Source organism: Prionailurus viverrinus, chromosome B2 (genome assembly GCF_022837055.1).
Source record: "Prionailurus viverrinus isolate Anna chromosome B2, UM_Priviv_1.0, whole genome shotgun sequence".
In the NCBI taxonomy this organism is placed as follows: domain Eukaryota; kingdom Metazoa; phylum Chordata; class Mammalia; order Carnivora; family Felidae; genus Prionailurus; species Prionailurus viverrinus.
Window position 1 is genome coordinate 12,506,081 of NC_062565.1, and position 19,711 is coordinate 12,525,791.

Below are 19,711 nucleotides of genomic sequence, written 5' to 3' on the forward strand. Positions count from 1 at the left end.
TTATCTTTTGCTGTCACATTTCCTCTTACCTGACCAGCCGAAATGCAGCTAGTGTTGATTAGAAATATCAGCATCTACAGAACATATCATCAGTTTTTATTTGGTACAATAAACCCTCACTCATTCACATGCTTAGAGAAAGTCAAAAGCTTAAATGGAATGCAACTACATCATTTTTATTCCTGTATTGGCTCATACTTAGCACCTATAGGTGTTTGAAAAGACACTTATTTTTAGTTAACAAAACATTTGTGTGCCGTTGGGTATTTTTTGATGGTTCCTTCTTGTAAGTAAATTAAATACTATTCTTAGAGTAGGGTTTATACCATTCATTTGCTATGTAAAACCAATCTTCCTAGTTAGTGTGAAAGCTCTACTCAAATATATCGCATTTCTCCGATTTCTGAGGCTCCAGAATATAAGCTCCCAAACCTTAGGGACACTGTCTCACCCGCCACCCCCAAGGCTGCCTTTTGGAAAACAGCCTTCAGCTGCTTGGGACTCAAGTTAGTATTTGCTGGACTAATTAAGGTTTGACTCCATTCATTTATATGCCAAAATTACTTACCATTTGCCAAGTGCTTTTGAATTTGACGATTAGTTACAAACTGTGCTGAGGGTTTTTTTCCACTTTTATTTTATCCCTCCTTTAACTAATCTAAAAAACTAGTTGATTGCATCCCGTAATTTTAGTAATACAATGTTAAGTGGAGGAAAGTAGAGTTTAAAATGTATCCAGAATTGGGGCGCCTGGGTGGTTCAGTCGGTTAAGCGTCCGACTTCGGCTCAGGTCATGATCTCGTGGCCCCTGAGTTCGAGCCCCACGTCAGGCTCTGTGCTGACAGCTCGGAGCCTGGAGCCTGCTTCGGATGCTGTGTCTCCCTCTCTCTCTCTGCCCGTCCCCTGCTCATGCTCTGTGTCCGTCTGTCTCTCAAAAATAAATAAATGTTAAAAAAAATTTTTTAATAAATAAATAAATAAATAAATAAAATAAAACGTATTCAGAATTGTTCCAATTTTGCAAATATATGTATAGATCTGTGGGAGCTTTAAATATAGATTACACATGATAGATTACATACATGCCAATTTATTTTTTTAAGTTTCTCATATTTCCAAATATGAGCACATTTTGTTTTTATTTTAAAAAAAATTTTTTTTAACGTTTATTTATTTTTTGAGACAGAGAGAGACAGAGCATGAACGGGGGAGGGGCAGAGAGAGAGGGAGACACAGAATCGGAAGCAGACTCCAGGCTCCGAGCCATCAGCCCAGAGCCCGACGCAGGGCTCGAACTCACGGACCGCGAGATCGTGACCTGAGCCGAAGTCGGACGCTTAACCGACTGAGCCACCCAGGCGCCCCCCGCACATTTTGTTTTTATATCAGAAAAAGCAGAAGAGTTTAAGTTGTGGGCGCCTGGGTGGCTCAGTCAGTTAAGCCACCGACTCTTGGTTTTGGCTCAGGCCACGATCTTACAGTTCGTGAGTTCGAGCCCTGTGAGCCAACAACAGGGAGCCCGCTTGGGATTCTCTCTCTGACTCTCCCTCTCTGCCCCTCCCCTGCTCACACTGTGTCTGTCTCTCTCAAAATAAATAGATACACTTAAAAAATGTTTAAGTTGTACAGTAGAAATGTGTGGGGTTTTTATTTTTGTATTTTAACCCCATCGTAGTTAACATACAGTGTTAAGCTTTTTATTTTAATTTCAGCATAGTCAACATCTGATGTTATGTTAGTTTCAGGCATACAGACTAGGGATGCTGCACTTCTGTGCCTTGCTCTGTGCTCATATCCCCATCACCTATTTTGCCCACCCCACCGAGACAGCTGAGAAAAAAAAGTTGTCATTTCTTCTCTCACAGGTGTCTCAACATTCATAAAGACCCTGTTTGTTTACCAGGGGCTTTCGTGACATTACTCAGGTTTTTGTCTGTGTGTTTATTTTTGAGAGAGAGAGCAAGTGGGGGAGGGGCAGAGAGAGGGGGACAGGGGATCATAAGCGGGCTCTGCGTGGTCGGCACAGAGCCCGACGCGGGGCTCGAACTCACAAACCGCGAGATCATGACCTGAGCCGAAGCTGGGCGCTCAACCGACTGAGCCACCCAGGCCCCCCAGCGTTCCTCAGTTTTTAGTGTTTTCTCTTGAGACTTTGTAAAACCAACAGGAGAGCAGTTACAGTAGCTTCTGGTCTTTAACAGATGTATACCTCTCAGGTCTTTGGTTATTAGTGAAGAGAAGAGTGGACCCAAATGGAAAACAGTTACATTTTTAAAATGTGTCCAGGAGGTTAATGTGGAAAGAAAGGCGCCTCACGAACTTGACAGTTGATGTGTCGGCCCCGCCGTTCTCCGTCTGGTTGCCTGGAGCATATTATTTAACCTTCTGCATCAATTCCCTCTTCTGGACACTGTAATATTCATAATACCCACCTCGTGCAGGATTCCTGGGAGGAGCAAATCAGATAATAATGCGTGTGGAAGTGCTCTGAATGATAATCACAACGTTATTATCACCGCTAGCGTTATTTCCCCGCCCGCAAAGGCAGAGGAGGGAAGACGCAGATGGTCTCTCTATCTGGCACAGGAGCCAGGAAAATCCAGGTTTTTCTCTGCTTTGCCCTCCAGCGTGAAGAGTCAGAAGGTAAATATCAGTATTGCTCTTCATAACTAATGGCCTCATAGCTCGTGACAGGTGATTTCTTGGTTTCTGTTAGCATTTCAGAGACCATTATACACAGCAGCTCTCCTTTGCAGGGGTAGAGAAAACTCATTTTCTAAGGCAAACAGTCTCAAGTCAAGGGTTCGGTCCTGGTGGGATGAAATAAAGAAAGGCAGTTTATCGTTAAGGTAAGCTGGCATTTAAGTACATGTTGGGAGATTTATCAGAGATGGTGTGGGGGTGGAGGGTCTCGAAGACGTGACGCCCTTTTGCACATCTTTAAATGCCTATAATCGGTCAGAAGCCAACAGTGGGACCATAGATGCCTGCAAGTGTTCGAGGTTAACCCCACCCACGGGCATTCACCGGATACGTGAAAGGGATCACACACCGTGAGGTTATGACTCTGGGGCTCCGTGGCTCATTGTCCTTCCAGATGTGGGGGCCGTAACTAGGGCGCAGAAGAACGTGTGTTGGAGATTGGGTTTATTGTCCACCTGGATGGGTGGAGATATTACTGGAAAGGGAGCGGAATGAGAGACGTGACGTTTCCCATTTACCCACCCCTCTGTTGCCATTTTCGTTTTGAATATTGCAAAGCAACAAGAGTGGAGTTGTAGGGTGGGCAGGTGATCCAAAGTTGGTATAACACAGAGGAAGTAAACTCCCTTCTGCTTTTAATGGCCACTGAGTGATTTGTGGGAGCCACGATTGTAGGGTACGTGAAAGGGGACGCGCCAGGAAGAGACAGCTGATTTTTTTTCCCCCGTTAATTGAATTCGATAAGTGACTTTTGTTGGTTTCGTGCTGTCCGTTAGTTTCAGAGGCCTATTCTGCAAAAGCATCTAGGGCTGCTTCATGGCTATAGCATATTGGTTATCTTGCATATGTAGTGAAGCAAAGATACCTTTTAACATCTCAGATCCTGACTCATCCCCCAAATTTGAAATTTTTTTGCTTCCTGAAGCATCAGGGCAAATCAACATAGTTTTATACATTAAACACTAGGGTACAGATGAAGACAGGTACCAGCTAATGAACATAGCAGGAAAGGAAATGTTCGCACATCAGTCCAATACTATGCCTTCTCAGTTTTTTGTTTTTTTGTTTTTTGTTTTTAATATCTTACTTCTTGAAAACGTGTGATTTAGCCAATTGGAAGCCTTGGAGGTTCAGAAATTCACAGGCATGTGAAATATAAAACCATATTCATTTAACAAATACTGATGGGCATATAAAATAGAACCTCCATCATCTATCTTTAGAAGTAGAAGATTAAACAGAAGTGTAATTAATTTGCCAACTCTGCTTCCTTGATTGAGACATTTATCACAGTTGATCTTTAATCATTAGGCTCCTTATCTGTGAAATGAAGTCTATTATGACCTCTAAGGTCTATTTGTTATAGAATTAGGTACAGCTCCATGTCACGCACGTGCACGCACACACACACGTGCGCGTGCACACGCACACACACACACGTAAAGGCTAAAAAACATAGATGCTTATTTCTCCCTCATGTAAAAGAGGTTGGGAGGTAGGATTCCAGGAAACATATGGCAGCTACCCAAGCTCAATTCTGTTGTTCTGTTCTGCCATCTTTAGTATATTTCTCATGCACAAAATGGCTGCCTAAGCTCCAGCCTTCACGTTAGCATTCCAGCAAATGGGAAGAAGGAAGGGAGAAGAAGGGCCTAGACCTCTTTTCAAGGATACTTGCCCAAGGTCCCATAGCACACTTTTGTTTACTTTTGTTTACTGCTGCAAGGGAGGATAAAGATCAAAATGTCTGGCTGCACAGCCATATGTCTGGTTCAAAATCAAGGTTTCTACTCCCAAGGAAAGGGGAGAGAATGGATATTGGGCAAACAATGATTAGCCATAGGTTTTTAGCTCAAAAAGCCATAATCCCATATTTCTGGGGAATATGTGACATATGTAGCCAAGTCTGAATGTATGCTGAATGTGTACAAATGGGACACCTCGAACCTCATTGGCCATACCTTTTATTGAGACCTGGGATTGTATTTTCAGTCTTGGGATCAGAATCCTTTGGTCGATTGTGTGCATGTGTGTGTGCATGTGTGTGTGTGTGTGTGTGTGTGTGTGTGAGAGAGAGAGAGAGAGAGAGAGAGAGAATCTCTTCTGCAAGGCGTGATGAATATAAACGCAGTCACTCAGCAATTTTTTTTTTAATTTTTTTTTCAACGTTTATTTATTTTTGGGACAGAGAGAGACAGAGCATGAACGGGGGAGGGACAGAGAGAGAGGGAGACACAGGATCGGAAACAGGCTCCAGGCTCTGAGCCATCAGCCCTGAGCCTGACGCGGGGCTCGAACTCACGGAGCGCGAGATCGTGACCTGGCTGAAGTCGGACGCTTAACCGACTGCGCCACCCAGGCGCCCCAGTCACTCAGCAATTTATAGCTGCCCTTGTCCCTCTTCCTTCCCCCCAACCCACTGTCAGCATACACAGCGTTACCCCACACCTTCAACACTCCCTATGATTAATAGTGACCGGGAAGGGTGTGCTAGCTTTCCAGAAGAGCTGTTTGCATCTGCTAAGGTTACTTGGGGTCACAAAGGCCACTAATAATTGCAACACTGTTGTGTTATGCTACATGGCTTGTCCGTCGAGACGGATGCAAGGCTGAAGGAGAAAGGGAAGGGTTCCCTCAGCATAACGGCGACAGAAGATCACTAAAAGTTACAGCTCGCTGGTTTGGGATCTATGCATAAGATCATTCTAGAAAGCAAAAGAGAAAAAAAAATCACACATTCATATTTTTTAAAGTCCCCCATTTTAGTAGCTGATGGAAACTAGAAGTCTTCTATTCTGGGCCAGAATCTCCACAGGATGTTTGTGCCTGTGGTACACGTGGGTTGCTTGAAGGTTTAGGTCTGTTTCATCTGCTGCATGCGTATGTTCAAGTGTGTGAGATTTCTTGATCAATCGACAGAATCCAAACGTCCCTTTTGTTATATTCTAAGTCCGTTCCTGCACCTGGTGGTAACAAAGAGGTCAGCTGCTAGGGTGCCGGAGCCGGAATTCAGCTAGGGGACAGTTTCTGAATTCATGTGAATTGCTTGTGTGATATAATGTCGTTTCCTAGGAAACTGCCAGCATCCAGCTAACCTCCAGGAGGGCAAGCGGTCAGGAAGGTGGAGGTGCTGTCAGCACCGTTCTTATTGTTGTTTTTAACAGGCAGACATGTCATGAAAACTCATCATAGAGGTCCCCTTTTCCATACCTCAGCGAAGCCTCCTCAGGAATAAAAGGTGAATATCTGAGATTGTGTCTGTAAAGGGTATTGTTGGTCTGATCAAGATTTAGCCACAAAAATAAACATAATCCCTGATGCTGAGAAAAGGTCAGAAAGAGTTGGCACTCAGAAGAACAAATGAAGAAGCAGAAAATAATTTTCTTTTTCACACTGGTGGAGATGGGGAGCGGACATAGATAGGACTCTCGGGGGATCCAGCCCAGGCAGGTATGTGAGTGCGTGGGATTAATGTCTAGACGCAGACGGAAGTAATTCTGTGTAAATGCAGAGAAGCTCCAGGAGGTTCCTAGAGCGGGAGAAAGGGAAGGAAAAGATCACTTAAATATGAGGTCAACCCAGATTGCTTGGGTCCAGCAAGATTCCCACGGTCTTACCCAGACACGGCTCTAAACCATTGGCAGCATTGAATGCACTCTCTGGACGACAGTCTGTTCTATGAATTGAGCAGGATTGACAAAGAGATGAAAAGTGAAATAATTTTTCAAGAAATTTTCCATTTGGTTTTGTCATAATTTTCTTCCACGCACAGATCTGGCTAGCTAGGTTAAACCCCCAAATGTCATTTAGATGTTTCTGGAGTATAAAGCAAATACTGAAAACCAGTCATGCAGAGGCACCTGGGGGGTGCTCAGCAGGTTAAGCGCCCGACTCTTGATTTCAGCTCAGGTCATGAGCTCACGGTTCGTGGGTTGGAGCCCCGTGTTGGGCTGTGTGTTGATAGCAGTGTGGAACCTGCTTGGGATTCTCAATCTCTCTCTCTCTCTCTCTCTCTCCCTCTCCCTCTGCCCCACTCACCTATCTCTGTCTGAAAATAAATAAATACACTTGAAAAGAATATATAAAAGAAAAACAAAAGAAGAAAATCAACCATGCATTTGAGTCCTCCTTGTTCTACTATTAACAAAAAACAAAAACAAAAACAGGGGCTCCTGGGTGGCTCAGTTGGTTGAGCGTCTGACTTCGGCTCAGGTCATGATCTCACAGGTTGTGGGTTCGAGCCCTGCATTGGGCTCTGTGCTGACAGCTCGGAGCCTGGAGCCTGCTTTGGATTCTGTGTCTCCCTCTCTCTCTGCCCCTCCCCTGCTCACACTGTCTCTCTCTCTTCCTCAAAAACAAATATTAAAAAAACAACAACTCAGTGCTGAGACAACACATCTGTGCTTTCTTCCCACCCGTGCACACTTCTAGCTTAGCACCCATCATGCCGGAAAGACAGGAGGAGCTACATTCAGTCACTGTGTTTCCCTCTGCCCCCTCCGTTCTGATTTGAAGGAGACAGGGCACCAGGTCAGGTTCTATGTCCTATCCCACAATTGTAATGGTCCCCCTCGTTCATACAACGTTTGTCAACACCAATGAACGGACCCTTCTACTGTCATAAATGGGATGAAAATAAAAGGGTTACTAATGAACAGTGTGGTATTTATCTTCTGCCATAACTTTCTATCGGGCTAAAAACCTGGGTCCTTGCAACATTAGAGGCACAAGTATCTTTGAGACGTAGAGGCAAGCCATCCTTATTCTCGCGGCCTAAAAACATCTAGAACTTTGGCATGAAATCGTTTCAAACATGGTGCCCCACGCGTAGTCAACTATAGGCTGTTCAACTTGGGGAATTGTTTTTTGTAAACTGGAGAGTCAGACTCGCGGTGTGTCAGCCACCCAAGTGCCAGTGTTTCGTGTAATTAAAACGCCAACAGGTCTTAAGTCATCATGCGGGGTCCTCATTTAATAGACTCTAGCTATCGAACTTAGGGAACCAGACACTTTCAAGTTCTGAGCTTGGAAATTAAAGCTAACTCCTGCTGCCGAAATGCCTTGTCTCATCATCAGAATGATTTCTAGGGCCTGCCTCACGTGGATGCCCCGAGAAATTCCCTTCAGCTTGGCCATATTAGGTAGGGGCTGTATTTCAAAGTCACCCCGCAAAAAGATCTCATCAGGCGTCGGGGCCCCAAAGTCAGCGACCTGTGGTGCTGGGAGTTGTCTCAGCCAACCCCTCATCTGAATCCTGTCACCCTTTACGTGGGTAACATGAAATGTTGTAACCTCCGAGCGCCTGGGTGGCTCAGTGGGTTAAGCGTCCGACTCTTGATTTTAGCTCAGGACATGATCTCACAGCTCACGGGTTTGATCCCCACGTCTGGCTCTGTGCTGATGGCTCAGAACCTGGAGCCTGCTTCCGATTCTGTGTCTCCCTCTCTCTCTGCCCCTCCCCCACTTGCAGTCTCTCTCTCTCTCTCTCTCTCTCTCTCTCTCAAAAAATAAATAAACATTTAAAAAATTGCTTACAAACTCCTAACTCCACTCTCCACCCCAGGCCAACCCAAGAAGCAAAGCAGAATGGAGAGAAGGCTGGTTGAGAGGAGGCACATATGGGCAATATTTGAGAATACAGTGAAAATCAGCTGGTTCGATATGGTGGAAATAGAAACATGTTTTCAGTATGTTAATAATATGTGGAGGAATGTATGGAGGAACGCTTCGGCTGCTTCTGTGGCTAGACCGCCCATGCCGAACAGATCAATTCATGTCAGAAAGCGCTGGCTTTGGTTTATTTATACCACGGCCGCGTCCCGTGTAGCACTTAGCAGAACCTTGCGTCAACCTCTAGATTTGTTTTGTGGCCTTCAGTGGAGGCACCGGAAAAGCCCGGTCAGCAAATATTCGTAAGCAGTTAGGATTATTACAAGACACGATATTAAGCACGTTATGGGATTCATTGGCGTGACACATGTTCAGTGTGTGCCCGTCCGGCATGTATGGGGCGCTGTGTCGACGGTGTTAGGATCGGGAAGCGGCAAAGGCGTAATCTTGCCCTCGGGGAGCTGAGAGTCTAGAGTTTGATGCATTCTGTTTTCCGTGTCCCTCCCTTTGTATTTCTAACCCTGTGAACTAGGCATGTAGCGAGCATTCGTCTTCCCGGAAAAACTCTCTTAGCGGTGAGATAAGGTGGTAAGGGGAGATGAGAAAAGCAGGCAGAGATAGAAACGGGGAAGATACTGTTACAAGGAGGCAACATATATATATATATATATATATGCTGTGGCTCTCTCTTTGTTACAATATATCAGATATTATAATGGCAACTGGGAGAATGCTTACTTAAAAGAGCTGTTCCCCAGAAAACACTAACTAGCATATAGTAAGTGCTTTATAGATCGAGTTGTTACTACTCCTGCTTCTTGTCATTAATGCATGGCAGGCATTCAAGAAAGGCTTGTCAAATGAGCAGGTAGGGGATTAAAGTAAGTGCTGGAACTTAAACCGATATACGTAAACTGCGTCTAATATATATGCCTAAACGGAGAAGCTCGTGTAGCCAGAGTAGGAGCAAGATACTCACATTATAGTCTCTCAAACACGATCAGAAATCTCACCGGAGCCACAAAAGCTTCACAAGTGTTTCTCTGCCCCCACATCACCCTCCACTTAAAAAGACATGACAGGGCAGCACCTGGGTGCCTCAGTCGGTTGAGCGTCCAACTTTGGCCCAGGTCACGATCTCGTATTTTGTGAGGTCGGGCCCCACATCGGGCTGGCTGTTGTCAGCGCAGAGCCCGCTTTGGACCCTCTGTCCCCCCTCTCTCTGCCCCTCCCCCACGTGCATGCTCTCAAAAATAAACATTTAAAAAAAAACGAAGAAGAAACGCCAGCAACATCTCTGTGGTGCTGCTGGCGGGAAGAGCCACGGGGATATTATGTCTTTCGTTTTGCTCTGGAGAGGAGGGGTGGTAACAGGGGAGGGGCCAGACAGGAATGAAGTGATGATGGCGGTGATGGAGGCCAAGGTGGTGAGAGGCAGGTGGGGGCCAGGACCAGCAGGAGAGTGTGAGCGTTTGAAGACAGTGCTAACAAGCGGACACCTCGGCGGCTTCCCTGGAACGTTCCCTGATGCCAACTCTGCCCTTTTTCTGAGATACCAAGCCAAAAACCAGCTTCTTGCTCTGGGAGCCTAAAGCTCCAGGTGGTTACAAATGGTTCCTCAGAGCCGGGCCTCCAATGGCATCCACTCAGGAGAACTCGCTACTCTGTTTCTCCAGAATCACGGCTGATTCATAGGGGGGTTAGGCAAGAACGACCTCCGTCGTCCTCTCCAGTTTCTGCTCTGGTTCCGCAGAGCACGAGGTGCTACAGATGGTCATTAACGGGGCTGATTCGGGTCAAGGAATCCATGGAATCTTCTGGAGTCACTCAGCATTCGACGGGTGATGATGCTGGGTGTGGAACTGTTCCCTCGAGGCTTGGGTGCACACAGTGAAACCCTCCTGTGGATGACTCCAGGGAGTACAGAAACACTGACCATTTAGGATGAGGAGATCCTGACTCGAGGTTGGCCCCACAGAAAAATCAAATCTAATGATTCACGTAATGAGCTCAAACCAGGCAACAAAATGACATGAAGTCTGATGTGAAGACAGCTGGAGGAACGTGGGAAGAGGAGAAGTTTGGAAAGAGAGAGGACAGTGGAAACTTCTAGGAGTGAATTTATTACTGAACACTTTTTTTTTAAATATGCAGGTTGAAGTTGAGAGTCATTTTGTTTATACCCTAAATGCTGCAATGTCTTTTTCCTTAATTTGTTTATACAAGTTTTAGGGGCCAGTTACATTTTTAGCACACAATCTACTTTTATTCCCAAGAGCTGTCCCTAAAACAATCCATCAGATATCTCCTCAAAGCCCTGGAAGAGGGGATGAAAGGCATATTTTAAAAGGTGGGTGTGTATGTGCAAAATATGTTTGTTTTACAGAGATCTTAAATGCTGTAGAAATAATTAGCCATGTGCACGAACCAAAATAATTAATACCAAATGGCACAATATCCTTTCTGAGTCCTGTTTCAAAACAGAACTGAATGAAACATTGAGTTCTGTCTTCTTTCTTTGTCTTCTCCGCAGCCCCCCCCCCTCCATTACTCCAGATTTTATAATAATCAGTATTCCCTTGTTGGCTCTGAATTTAATGTCCCTATATAAAGCCATCCTCCTAACTATTCCTCTTGCCCTTTAGAAACTTCTTGTCTTTGGATATGGCATTACTTGCTTCCCACAGGGGCCCAGAAATACTAGCTACTGAGCCCTTCCATTGCCTACAGTAAGTTAAATGCATGTTGTACACGAAGAAGCCGCTAGTCTGGGAGTCATTTACCTAGAGTCAGCAAAGATGTTCTCACCTGCTGGATTCAGACTTTGTGTCTTGATGTGTCATTCCATAACCAATGGACGGGGCTATTCTAGAATCTAGAATGTAGGTAAGGATGTGTTGGGATGGTGGAGACAGACATCTAATTGTGCGTGTGTGTGTGTGTGTGTGTGTGTGTGTGTGTGTGTGTGGCCCCCACTGTACCTTTTCAGATATAAACTTGCTAGAGCGGCTCCCTAATCATGATCTGCATCATCTCTCATCAAGTAGGTTACCATCAGCAGAGTTGAGATTGGGCAAAGGGTTCCCAGGAGTGAGCCCTGGGCTTAAAACCAGTTGAAGAGAGAGCAAACCGCAGGCACCATGTTTTCCAAGAGGTTTACTTCCCTTAAATTGAAACATAACCGTGTTTTCCTGGCTTTCAGGGCACTTGTACAAAGCCCATCTTCTTATTCAAGCATTGGCTTGATGCTGCGGGAGGCTCCAGCCAGCGTAATCCCAAGCATGAGATTTTCAAATGCTGAATCTTACTCAAGCACATAATTTTCCGTTGACATATGTAACTTTAAAATAGGATAATCAATAATGCAAATTTAGCCACTGAATCTAGGGGCTGGAAAACACATTTCCACTTGGTGTATCCATTCTCCTACTTTAAAGTAAGACTATAAACTGTTCTCTTTGAAGTCATCTGTGTCCACACAGCTTAATCCAGTGGTCATTAATGCACATTCTGGGTTAGTATCTTTTAGAAGCTCACCAGTGCTTATAATGTTCAGCATGGGTTAAGAACCCCTTGTGTAATCCAGTGGACTTTCTTAGGCCATGTCTTTCTAGTTTCTCTGCAACATTTAACATAGTTGATGGCCTTGGGCGCCTGGGTGGTTCAGTCGGTTGAGCATCCGACTTCGGCTCAGGTCATGATCTCACAGTTTGTGAGTTTGAGCCCAGCGTCAGGGCTAGCTGCTGTCCGCACAGAGCCCACTTTGGATCCTCTGTCTCTGCCCCTACCCTGCTCACACTCTCTCAAAAAAATATGTATATATGTAGATAGATAGATAGATAGATAGATAGATGATGGCCTTAGTTTTGTTCCACCTTCTTGACTGTTTTTCCTCTCTTTAACCAAAGTTAGGTGTTTTCCCTTCCTTTTCTCTGCTCTCCCTGCCTCAACTTCCCTCCTGGGACACTGGCATGAAGTGTTGGTCTCCTTAGCTGCTCCCCATCCCCCTGGATGAGTGCTATCTGTTTGTCTTAGAGCCTTGTAAATCAGAATGAGTCTTAAATTGATTACCTTCCCCTCCTCCACAATAATATCCTTTTCATTTTATTCATCTGATAATGCTTGTGCCTTTCATATTCCCCTTTGAGCACCCTCTTCCTATGGCTTCAATTCAGCTTCTTCCAGGAACTCACTGAGCCCTGCTAATCCTTACCCTCTTTTCCATACTTGCCATAGCTACGTTAGTCAAGACCGTAGGAGCCTACAGTGACTTGGCCAGAGGCTTCTGGGTAGTGAGACAGGTGCAAAGTACCTTCTTCGTAGAGTGAAAGGCGCGATAAAGTAGGAGTTGGAGACATGGAACTCTAGTCTTGATTCTCCCTTTAATTAAAACACACTCTAAAGCTGTTTGACCTTAATAATAGGCACTATCTCTCTGGGCCTCGGTTTTGCCACCTATAAAGTAAGAGGTTTATAAATGGAGTAACTAACCAAAGAAAAGCCTGTGTGGAATTTGTATGAATTCCTTAGAGATCTGGGTTTCTTGGCTGTATGCTGATACCAGCATTTGAAATGCTGACGAAAATGATAAAAGGGGATGGTGTTACATCCTGTTTTACTGTCACACGTAACCCTCCGTATTGGTTATTCCGTGATTCCTGTTCTTGCAATCTGGACCTCCGGAACAGCAACACCAAATACAGGAGGGGCTTGGGGTTTTTATGTGTTTCCTGAATACAATCCAGATTTTGTTTGCTCAAGATTGATCTTCCTAAAAATGTTTGACAAATGCCTAATTTGAAAATTAGCTTATTGTCTTTGAGCTGCCATTTCAAAGAGAAATCTGGTCCTAAAGAAGTTTAACTCTGTTACTATGCTGGGATTTTTATTTTATTAGAGAAAAATTTTTTTTTCAACGTTTATTTATTTTTGGGACAGAGAGAGACAGAGCATGAACGGGGGAGGGGCAGAGAGAGAGGGAGACACAGAATCGGAAACAGGCTCCAGGCTCTGAGCCATCAGCCCAGAGCCTGATGCGGGGCTCGAACTCACAGACCGCAAGATCGTGACCTGGCTGAAGTCGGACGCTTAACCGACTGCGCCACCCAGGCGCCCCTAGAGAAAATTTTTTTTAATGTTTATTTATTTGAGAGAGAGGGCACACAAATATGCACACACACACATACACACACACACACACACACACACACACGCAAGTCGGGGAGGGGCAGTGAGAGAGAGAGATAATCCTAAGCAGGCTCTGCACTATCAGAGCAGAGCCCGATGAGGGGCTTGAACTCACAAACCGTGAGATAATGACCTGAGCTGAAATTAAGAGGTGGATGCTCAACTGACTGAGCCACCCAGGCTCCTCCCCAGAGGAGAAGGCTCCTTCTAGGATTTTAAGAAAAACCCAGATAACCCAGAGTTATGCACACATGACATGCTTTCCTGCAAGGAATTTCCGGCAACTTTCCTGGCATCATCTCATTTATCCTTATGATATTTATTTATTTATTTATTTATTTATTTATTTATTTTTATTTCAGGAGAGGTCACACTGTTCTTGGCAGTTTACAAGATGAGTAACTGAGGTATTGTAATTTAAGTCACCTCTCTGCCAGTTTTCTGCCAAGGAAAATTGAAAAACACTATGGAGAAAAATGCTCACAATTATTTGAGCCCTGACTATAGATTTTGAAAAATTTATTCATCTAACGGCAAAGTACGTTACTATTCCCAGAACATTGCCAACAGCAAAGAGATTATGCTCAGAATCAAATACAGCCCTGTTTTCATTTCACCTCTGCTTTGAAACTCAGTGAGAGAGAACAGTGGAGCCATTTTCCAGCGAAGGTCAAATTAGGTCAGAAAAACTTTTTATGTGGAGCCTTCCAAGTCATGGGATGAGCAGGGAAGAGGTAGAGAATCCATGACTTGTGCGACTGCTTAGTTCCTGATTCTTCTGTCCAAAGAGTGTTGGATGTATTTTGCACACTGTGGGCAGGAAATATAGGAGGGAGAAGGGAGTCACTCCTTGGATGCTTCCCATGTGTCCAGATAAGAAATCCACGTAGGGGTGCCTGGCTGGGTCAGTCCATTAAGCGTCCGACTTGATTTCGGCTCAGGTCATGATCTCACGGTTCGTGGGTTCAAGCCCCTCTACGGGCTCTGTGCTGACAGCTCGGATCCTGGAGCCTGCTTCAGATTCTGTGTCTCCCTCTCTCTCTCTGCTTCCCTGCTCATGTGCTCTCTCTCTCTCTGAAAAAAATAAACATTAAAAAAATTAAAAATAAAACAATAAACCCAGGTATTCGCTGATTCGCATCCAAGTCACATGATGTTGTAAGCAACAGGTGCATTCGAGGCAACGCGCCTAAGTGACTTCTTTCAGTGTATATGTGAGTTCGAGCTCTCAGGAGGAGAAATGGAGAGTGATTCCAGGGAAGGAGTGAGCCCCATCGATGGCACACCCAGAGTAAGCCCTCAATCTGCTATTTTTAAGAAGTGGCATTTGGAGCTGGGGGTGTTTGTGGTGTTTGGAGAACACGGCGGGGGGGGGTGGGGGGTGCAGCTCAAGTTGCCAGTCTGAAGGATGGTGATGATTCGTGGAGCAGGAAGGGAAAAGTCATGCCTTGCGCCTGGATGAGGCTTCCTCTTCCCCGCCGAGCTCATCCACCAGGGCCGAAGCTGCTCTTTTTTGTTTCTTAACTTAGAAGAGCCCGCTAGGAAGGCGGCAGATGAGTCACCTGTCTCCAAGAGTAGGTGTTTTCAGCACTGGGGAAAATGGAAGATGGCAGGCAGTTGCCACTGCAGTTTTCCCGAAGGTTGAATTACCGTGACTTCGCGCCCCTGACTGAGGTGCTCCGTGCACGAGGTCGTGGACATGTAGTGGCATCCGTGGGCAGCAGAGTGGACTGCATCCTGCTCTCAGCAAACCGGATCCGTCCAAAGGAAAAGGCCCTGGACGTTCCTTTTATTTATTTATGTTTTTCTATTTCGTTTGCAGCGAGTTTCAAGGCAGTTGAACACTGTCTGTAACGGAAGTCTTCGCCGTTAAAATAAATACCTGTTCTTATCGAGGGAGGGAGAAGAAAGGCCAAGATGTGCACAGCAGGATTTGGAGGCTCAGGGTTTGCCAAAGTTGGATGTGTCACAGGACACAGGAGCGTGGGGCTAGCAGGGGCTGGTGGCCAGGCCTCCGATTACATTCTGGTCTGTGCTTCTGACCGGAAGCTGGAACGTGGCACCTGGTCCGCAAGAATTCCTGCCCATCGGAGAAGCCAGAGCCCTGGCTCTTACGTGGAGTAGTCCTTGTTCCTGTCACAAATTGGGGAAAGAGCCCGTGTGGCATCAGGCACCAGCTAGGCTTTCCTCCTGATCCAGATGCTGACCTCTGGGCAACTCAGGGCTCTTTTCTGAACTCTGCCCCCTTCTCCCCCCAGTCATAAGAAATTAAGTTCTCCTCTAAACATCACACACACACACACACACACACGCACACATGCACACACACACGCACACACACACTAGCTTTTGCTCTCTAAGGAAAGCAAAGTTCAAGAAAAGCAAAGCCCATACAGGTCAACAAATAGGATTGGAGCTCAGTACGTTTATAGGCTGGCCTGGAACTCACTATTTCATTCGTGTTTTTCTCTAGTTGGAACACTTCTATGCTTTAAAACCAAAGCGTCCCTGGCTGTATTGTGGGGTGCCTACCGCACGTCAGGCACTGTCCTAGACACTAGGGAGGGGGCGCTATGTACATGAACGTGTGCGTCCCTCAGGGATCTTAGAGTCTGATGCAGTGATTCTCAGTCTTAGCCGAGATTCCGTGTGCCTGGTTCCCGTCCCCCCCCCCCCCCCCAGGCCTTAGGACATGTTGGTTTGGGTGGAGCCTGACTAGCAGGACTGTTGAAAATCTCCCCAGGTGATTCTGACAAGCTGCCAAGGTTAAGAACCATGTGTACCCATGTGTAGGAGGTACCCAAACTTAGCTGCTAATCAGAATCACCAGGGGAGTTTTTAAAAATATAGATTCCTGGGGCCCAGCCCAGATCAGCTACATCTGGGGAAGCTACAGAGAAGGTGTATTTGTATAAGGTCACCAGAGTTTCTGATGATCAACTCAGAGAAACTTCACTGTCCTGTTCTCGTGCACAGTGGTGATCTAGAAATGTCATGGCTTTATGAGGGAGCTTATAAGTCCATGCATTTAATGAAAATTTCATCGTGCACACTGTCCTTGAGGGAAGTTTCAAATCAGCCGTGAAACAGGAAACCAAACCCACCCGTCTAACACATTACTCATGCCCAGCTGTTCAAGGCGTGTTTGTGCACGCCTCCCCAGTTGGTCCCTTCTGGTGCCCAGTGGAGAGCTTTGTGCGAAGTTCTCAGAGGCTAACCATGTGTCTGTCTTACTATATGTTTATGATGGGTTTGTGGAATCGTTTACCTTGGAAATGCCACTGATCGATTCGGTCACTGCCTGTTCCTGGTTTTTACCACCCCTCCCCCATCCCATGAGTTAACCAGAGCAAAATGGAAGCAAACTAGAGATTTTTTTGAAACTATAGAAAAGGGAAGGGTCCCAATTTTTTTAACGTTTATTTATTTTTGAGAGAGAGCGAGAGCTGGGGAGAAGCAGAGAGGGTGGGACAGAGGAAGTGGGCTCTGTGCTTGACAACAAAGAGCTCGATGTGGGGCTCATACTCACAAACCATGAGATCACGACCTGAGCCAAAGTTGGACATTTAACTGACCGAGCCACCCAGGTGCCCCAAGATCCCAAATGTTGAGACATGGGCTTATGAAAAAGTTTTGTATAATATAAAATAGATATGTTTTATAGTATATGTTATATATAAAATATAGTATATAATATATCTTTTATATCGTATATGAATATATATGATATTTGTGTCACATATTTTTATATCGCATGTGCAATATATTATATATAAAATGTCTATTTTTGTATTGTATATAATATATACTATATTTCACATATAATACATACATACATATTTTGTGTATGTATTTTATACATTTTTATAGGAAAAGCCTAACCTGTTTTAATAAATTATCTCACACTGAACTAAAGGCTTTTCCTTGCGTTTCCCCACCAAAGGTATAGTCTATAAAAGAACAGGAATGGGGTGGCCCTCGGCACACATCTGAAGCTCCGTAGTTTATGTCACGAAACCAGGGGGTGCTGATGGGTCCACACCGAAACACAGAAGGGAGGCCCAGGTTGACGTCACTCTGTTGGAATTACGTTATAAGGAACACTTATCGATCCCGCATATTAAAGAATGAAGCAGAACTTTTAAAATATCAATCAGGAAGGGGTGCCTGGGTGGCTCAGTCTGTTGAGCATCCGACTTCGGCTCAGGTCATGATCTCACAGTTCTTGAGTTCAAGCCCCACGTCGGGCTCTGTGCTGACAGCTCGGGGCCTGGAGCCTGCTTCGGATTCTGTGTCTCCCTCTCTCTGCCCCTAACCCACGCGCCTTCTGTCTCTGTCTCTCTCAAAAATAAATAAACATTAAAAAATTGTTTTTAAATGTCAATCAGGAAAAACAGATTTGTTAGAAGAAGAACAACAGAAGTCAAAATGGACACACTTGGAGGCAGAATTATCAGAGCACGCAGACCATTTCCTTCACCTTGTAACTATAAAGGAAAAAAGAACCGATGTTGATGTAGGAAACATTTCTTAGCCAATACGTATGTCATGCACAGTCCATGCTTACGCACTGTGTGAAGTGCTTAATCCGTAGTAACTCACTTAATGCTCACCCTAATTCTGCAGGATAGGTCTGTTTACCCCCATTTTTTAAGTTTATTTATTTGTTTTAAGAGGCGGGGAGGGGAAGAGAGAGGGAGGGAGAGAGAATCCCAAGCAGGCTCCACACTGTCCGAGCAGAGCCCAACGTGGGGCTTGATCCCACGAACCAGGAGATGTGACCTGAGCCGAAATCAAGAGTCGGGCAGTTAACCAACTGAGCCACCCAAGCGTTCTGTTTATCCCCATTTTAAGATGAGGAAGTAGAGGCTTGGCTTATGTAACTTGCTGTGACTCAAAGCCCTCGCCCTGAGCAGAGGCACTCCTATCAAGTATGACATAGGGGATATCCCGAAGCCACGAGCAAAGCCTAGCTCTTTCTCTGGGCAAGGCCAGGTTCCTTACTGCACCGTGGGTACGGAAAGAAGTGGGAGATGCCAGGCTTTTATGCCCAGTGGCTGCGATATTTTGAAGAAAGGCTGGCAAACTTAGGGGAGTCAGTGAACCTAGGAGTTAAGTGGTAGGGAGGCACCAAAAGTGAGGAACTGTTCTTATGCCTGGGGAAATGGGGCGAAACCACTGGACCAATACGAAACCAGAATGGACGCTGGTTTGAGAGGCGTGATAGGGAAAGTTAGAGCATCCACATGGAAATTCACTACAGGCAGTCAAAGGTTTGCAACTCAAGTTCAGATAAGAAAACATATTCGGATTTTTTTTGTGATAAACATTGTACTTTCTCACGTGCGTTGTCCTGCTTCATCTCACAGCGATCTTTTGAAATCATTATTGTTTCCGTGTTACAGATGAGGAAACGGAGGCTCAGAGAGATTATCTTCCGAGGCCACAGTATTCATAAGGAAAACGAACTCTCTTGTTAACAGGGCATGGCCTGGCTTTGTTGCGTTTCATTTGTTCATTAAACATTTTATTGCCTGTTTAGATTATGGTCCTCCTATGCTGCCAGCTTTCCTATTAGGGCCTTAACTAAAATAGCCAGCCATTTTGTGTGTGTGTGTGTGTGTGTGTGTGTGTGTGTGTGCATTTGTAATGTGACCGAGATTCTGGTGAGGGGATGGGTGTTCTAAAGAGGTCAAATAGGAAAGAGATTGATTTCATTAGTACTGAGTCATTGTGCCTAAAGAGTGTCCTGTGCTCTATGTTCAAAGAAGCCCCAAAACTTCTATTTATACTGCAGGAATAAAAGGCAAATAAGACACACCAGCCCAAATTTAAAACATGAGTGCATTTGGATTTTATTTTGGAATGTCGATGTCATTTACCATTTGTTTTGCAGACAAGGCTTTGGTCCAGTTAAGGAGAAAAACTTATCAGGGCACCAGCAGGGATTATTTCCTAGAAGACAATTTTAGAGAGTTAGTAAACTTTCTGAAACGCTCAGACTTAAAATCCCTCGTTAACGGAGGTGAGGCAAGGCACCTTTTAATTAGAGATGGTTTTACCTAACATCTTTGCCGGAATCGACGGGTGCATGTGATTCACAAAGTAACCGGGGAAAGAGCTCAAGAGAGGAAAGTAGTTTTGTAATACGCATGAAAATGTGACCTGAGTGAAGGAGGCCCTTCTCAAGAGATAATCGTAACATCAACAG

General features: G+C 45.1%; 1 protein-coding gene across 13 annotated transcripts in view; it reads left to right on the forward strand.

The window, feature by feature from the left end:
* The window catches only part of ATXN1 (ataxin 1), a 413,952-nt gene that overhangs the window by 358,087 nt on the left and 36,154 nt on the right, over positions 1-19,711 (forward strand). The gene's annotated exons all lie outside the window — the stretch shown is intronic.